We start from the raw sequence: 6,778 nt of genomic DNA, 5'->3' as shown, positions 1-6,778 counted from the left end.
ATTATATTTAAATATTTAAATATAGTTTATATATTCTAATTAAATTTAATAAATAATTAATATTAATTACTTAGAAATATTTAAAATTAATATTATATATTAAAATATTAACAATAAGTTATAATAAATTATTTTTTTATATTTTTACTAAAATATCATAATATTAACTAATTTGAACATTATTTAAATACATATTTGTTTCTTTATAATATCGTGTCTAAAATGGACATTTTACTTTTCAAAAACACTTTTTGACAGTAATATTAAACACTTAAATTTTTCCAAAGCACTTCTCAAAAGTACTTTTCAAAAGCACTTTTTCATAGCACTTTTCAAAAGCAATGAAAAACTGGACCTAAATATACAAGCAAAGTTTTCATCGCACCAATAAAATTAAAGTAGTAATTATGCAATGATTGATTAATTTCGGCAATCATAAGTATGAAGTTAATTACAATATTTAAGCCGTATCGTTAGGAGTTAAACCCTAATAAATGCAGAAAGACCTTGACATCAGTAATTGTCGAGTTTCTCTTTCTTTAAAGTTTTCATCATTTCCTAAATCTATCCTAATAAATGCATTCTACTAAGCTTTGACATTCATAGCTAGGTGTCAACCTTATATATATTTAAATTTTTTTCATTTACCGTGAAATTAATTTTAATAAATACTTTAGTAAAAACTCGACATTCATAAGTGTTGAGTTTAATTATTGTTGAATTTTAACTATTTACTTAAATTTAGCTCTCATAATGATTGTTAATGCTCATGGCTTTTTTATTGATAAAAAATTCCGTTAAATTTATTTTCTTTTGTTAATTTTATATTTTTATTAATATCATATTATGATTCAAACTTTAAGTTTTTTTTAACATAATTTCTTTATAGGTTATTATCATATTTGCTCTTTTTGACACAATACTTAGAACTACCCATAGCCCCTCTTAAACCCATAAATAAGAGGATAATGCGTTTCAGCATGCTCGAATCGATGTCTTCCTGCATTAATAACAATACCCATGACAATAAAATTAAGACTCAATCCACTCACTACACATACAATTCTCTCTCTTGACAAAGTTTTTAATTTGTTTATTGTGTTGGTAAGATCATATATGATTGCGTAATTGAATTTGATTAATTTATATGATATTTGAATGTTACTATTCAATTTTAAACCTAGTTAGACAAATATTCATTTGATATTTAATTCCGTCAAATACATACACTAAATCTTGGTAGAAAAAATTTGCTTGTAAAAGTTCTAACCTCCTCCGTACAAGTGCGATATATTATTCAGATATAAAATCTATAGATTTAATAAAAGTTTTTATTTGACGCTATTATGAACCTAATATCTAAATTTAGGCTATTCAAATTTTTAAAATTCAAGTTGAATTTTTTTTCACTATTTATTGATAGGATTCTTAAATATCAATTAATTTAATTAATTACTTTATTCTCAAGCTATACGAGGTCTTTTTAAAGCACAAAAAAAGAAGCAGACAGCTAACTTAGTGATGAAAAGAGTGTTTTACTGTGACGAGTTCTTAGTATGGATCGATGTTAAAGTAAGTGTTATCCCACATGGATAAAATCTTAAATGATTCATAATGTTTATATTTTAAGCTTGAATCGTCAAGGCTTACGTGATGAGGAAGAGGCAAAAAGTTAATGGCGATTTCATGACTTCTTGTTTGGGCAAATGTATTGCTTTTCTGCAATTTGATAATGAAGATGAAGAATTGAGTAGCAGCGAAGTAAAATGCGACACAGACATACATGTAACTCGGATCTCCATAAGCCAACTTTGGTTCAATGGTCCTAATCCTCGACAAATGTGTGAACTGAAATGTATACCCCAAAAATCTCTCAACCTCACCAGAAATGTGTCTGTTAATAACACATTAAACCTGGTCAGTGCCACATATACCATTTATAGCTGCATCGGCTGAATTGATAAGCTTAGTACACTCCACTTTAAATATTAGATATCGAGATATAATTGACTAAATTATCCAATGAGTATGTTTTACTTCATTATTGTAAGGAATCGTTATTTCTGAAGTTGGGGACTCGTCAAAATTATTCATCTTCAATTATAAATTTCGATTTTTATCATAACATATAATAACGTAGGGTTACCTTCTTTAATCATCTTGTGACGGATTTGTGTAAGGATGACATTAGCTCATTCGTTCTGTTCTCGGTATTTCCGTTGTGGGTGTGAAGGTCTTCGGAAAAAAATATTCGAGATCTTAATACATGACAGTAAAGGTTATTCCATATATTCGTTCCTTTCTTTCAGTGAATTCGAAATTTGGGACTCCATTCACCTGGCTTTGTTATTGAAAGTCATCAAAGGAAGCTTTACACCATCCATCATCTTGTTGAAGCATCTGAAAAATGTCAGTTGGACAAGTCCTTAACTTTGCCTACCATTTTTTCATAGTGTTAAAGAGGACAAGTACCTATAATAAACATTGCCATTTAACAAAGAAAAGAAAAGTGGACTTCAGCTGGGTTGATGGTTGAAGTTGGTTCATAACGTGGTTATGATGCTAAGAGTCGCAGAAGGAGAGTTTTGGAAAGAAACCAAATGCTATGCCACTTTAGAGGGCGGAGGATCCTTTTACAGGTGATGGATTATGGGTGATGTGATTAGATAGAAAAAGTTACGTAAGTAGTTGTTCTTACGAATAAAATGCAATGTATACTCTTTTATATTCAATGAAATCTTTATATTTTATTTACTAATGATAAGATAATATGGTTTTTTAAAAATATATTAAAATTAAAATAAGACATATGCTTATTTAATATTTTAAACAAATACCTAAAACAATTTGTTCTAGTTTGATGATGATTCATTCGTAATGTTCTAACGCACCTAACCAACAAACGGTTGTCAACAATCGAAAGAATCTTTTTTTTTTTTTTTAAAAGGTTTCCATTTCATCAAACAACAAGTTACATAAACTCCCAAACAGGAAAACAGAGACAACAAGTCATTATAATGGCAAAAACCATGGAGATCATCCCTAAAAACAAAAGAAGATTCATAACTGGTCCTTCTACCTCAGAATTTGGGAGAGAAAGCATCACCATAAATTGAAGTTTTAGCTATTTATTTGATTTCGACAAATAACTGAATATGATCCCATCTACCACAAAGCCTCCAAATTCACCAATCAATATAATCTAACCACAGAGATGATAAAATATTAAACCCAAACAGGCCCAAAACAAGCAATAAACAAAAATTAAAAAACCCAGAAAAATAAAACACTAAGCTCTAAGGCTTAGTAAAAAAAAACTACACGGGGGCAAACTATACCACACCAAGATAGGTTATGTGAGTATAGCTATATTACATCAAAGCATCGAATTGTTAAGTCTATATACAACAAATGCATATACTTGTGCAAATACATCCCTCCACCATATTAAAGTCTTCGGAGAGACAATGAATACTTGATGATCCATAACAAATGCTAGACCCTGAATGATACATCAAAATCTTAACATCGTCAACAAACCCATATAAAATTGTGCATATGACCCAATTGACATGCCAAATGTATCTTAACTTTTTTTCTAAGTTTACATGGGCATTAATTATTCATATATCATAATCTCATTTCGTTTCATTATCATTTTCTCTATATCTCATATCATATAGCATATTTCAATCTATTTTCATATTACATATCATGTATCATTAGTATCATGATATTCTCTACTTTATTCAAATTGGTCCAATTTCCCGATATTCAGCATCAAACACAACCAATTAATTCATACAACAATTATATACTTACCTCGATACTTGATTATGCAATTAACAGGAATATGTATTGTAACACCTCCTAACCCCAAACCGTTACCGGAACGAGGTTATGAGGCATTACCGGACATATCAGACAACTTACTAATAATTTACAATTAATATAACTTTTATGGTATAATATAATAATTGAGTCCCTATCTTGAACTCTCAAAGTTCAAGCACGTGTTAAAAGTAGAACGGAACTTGTTCGAATATTCTGAATTTTTTTTTTTATAAAAATTTCGGTCTGCTTATTTTTACCTAAAACCTTCTGCAAATTCAAACTAAAACAACCAGCACCAATTTTTCACATTCATATAACTAATATTTATATCATTAACATAATTTCAACTTAATAACTATCATAGCATCATTCAAAATTGATTAAAAACTTCATTCATTTAACAACTTAATGTTCATGTATCAAAATATCATATACTTTTCTTACCATTTCATTTAACCATCTAAATCTTATAATTCAACCTTCACTACCCAAAGTAATATGCATATTCAAGTGACTATATAACACCTATGTACATGCCACCTTTACCCAAAAGAAAAATATACATCACCAAATTTGTGTTGGAGTCGGGAATGTTCTGGATGCTGAACCGGGACACTTGACTTCTACTAACCTGCGCACGGAAACAACCGTACGCTGAGTATGGATATACTCAGTGATATTACCATAATTCAAATTATATCAACAATAGTAAAAACATAAATATTAAAATACCTAACAATTAATGTCATATGTACTAATTCATAAATCAATGTATTTTCTCAAACTTAAATTTATATCACTTATGAATATACATTTCATACTTTTCTCTTATTATCACAATTCCAATTTCAATTCGTAATTCAATTTATTTTTCTCGTTTCAATGCCTCAAATTCACATTTCAATTTTTCACCCTATTAACGTAACTCGGACTTTGGCGGATACACGGATCCAACCAAACACACCAATATGGCACCCAGTGCCTCATCGGATAGTTCGAAGTAATAGTTGACACCCAGTGTCTCATCGGCCTAGCCGAAGTAAAGTTGGTACCCAGTACCTCATCGAATCTATCCGAAGAAATATAGTGACACCCAGTGTCTCATCGACTCGAGGTCGAAGTATCCCTGAACACTTCCAATCCTATGGCATGCCAACTATATCCGACTCAGCCCGATTAGTTAATAGGGTATTCAATTCACTTTCTCAATCCTATATCACTTTCAATTCACAATTCAAATCACCAATCATTTTTCAATCAATACGCTTTTCAAATAATTACATCTTCCATAATTCACTTATTCAATTCAATTTGATTCAATTTGCATCACTTTCATTTTCACTCAATATTCATATCAATTTCACATACTTACCTCAAGTCTTACTTACCATACATAACAATAAAAAAAATTCAGCAATCAATAATAATTAAAATTCGAATTATAGTAATACACACCGTAATTCTCCCGTTTTAGTACTCGATGACTTTCTCCTTTCCTTTCGATGCTGATGCTTCAGGTTCTTTGTTGGCTACGAAAATAATAATTTATAATCATCAATACAACATGATTCAATTTAATTCATGAGCTTAAACATGCAAATTTAACCATTTTTAATGTATATATATAATTTCACCATTAAGCTGTCTACTTGAGTCATTGTTACTAAATTATTTATATCTTGAGCTACGAAACTCCAAATTAATATCCGTAAATTTTCCTTAAAACTAGACTCATATATCTTCTAATCATAAAATTTCCAGAATTTTTGGTCTAGCCATTTAATACAGTTTATTCGTTAAATACTCCCCTGTTATTTCATTTGACAGTTCTGACCTCTCTCTACTAAAACTAAATTATCTCATTGTACATAACTCGAATAAGGTTCTTGTTTATTTATTTTGAAACTAGATTCATTAAGGAGTTCACATATATAAATTACACTCCATAATAATTTTTGTACAATTTTTAATGATTTTCCAAAGTTAAAACAGGGCATCTCAAAATCACCCCGAACCAGTATTACAAAATTTCAAATATCTCTTGATTCATCAATTAATTGCTTACACTGTTTCTACTATAAGAAACTAGACTCAATAAGCTTTAATTACATATTTTGTTCATCCTCTAGTTCAATTTATAAAATTTTTAGTGAATTTTCAAAGTCAGACCATTGCTACTTCCCAAAACTGTTTTGATGAAAAATGTTAATAACCAAATTTATAACACCAATTCACACCTTATTCCTATTCAAATTTCATTTAAACTCAAATTTAACTATTAAATTTTCAACATATTTTCTTAATTCCGAATTTTCCTCAATCTAGTCCCTAAAACACAAAACTTATAGCTTACTTTGCAATTCAATCCTTATATCTATTCTAACTTGAATTTCGTTCAATTAAACCCCTATTTCATCATTTTATTCAACATGAACTTTGTTTAGAGACCTAAGAACTTCCAAACTAACAACTTAATTTCATCAAAAACTTGTTTTAAGACTTCTAAAATATCAAAATTATGAGAAAAGGACTTGATTGAGCTTACCAATTAACTCCAAGCTTCATAAACCTTATTTCCCCTTTTCTTTCTTCTTTCCTTTCTTTCTCCCCTGTTCTTCTCTGTTGCTTTCATTCTGTTTCTTTTAACTTATTTGTTTCTTTTATATATAATAATAATATAATATAATATAATATAATATAATATAATATACTTAATTATTAAATAAATATATATATATTTTAATCAATAAAATCTTTGATATTTTCCACGTTAAATCGCCTCAGCTATAGGAAATGGTTTAATTTCCTCTTAAGTCCTAATTTTTCTTTAATCTATAATTAAACTTTTACTCTTATTCAATTTAATCCTTTTTACTAATTACTCTAAATTAAGCTAAATTTACTTAATTAAAACCTAATTAAACACACTACTAGACTCATAAAT

This window comes from Gossypium hirsutum, chromosome A09 (genome assembly GCF_007990345.1).
Source record: "Gossypium hirsutum isolate 1008001.06 chromosome A09, Gossypium_hirsutum_v2.1, whole genome shotgun sequence".
NCBI classification, from domain to species: domain Eukaryota; kingdom Viridiplantae; phylum Streptophyta; class Magnoliopsida; order Malvales; family Malvaceae; genus Gossypium; species Gossypium hirsutum.
This window is presented reverse-complemented; position numbering follows the sequence as displayed.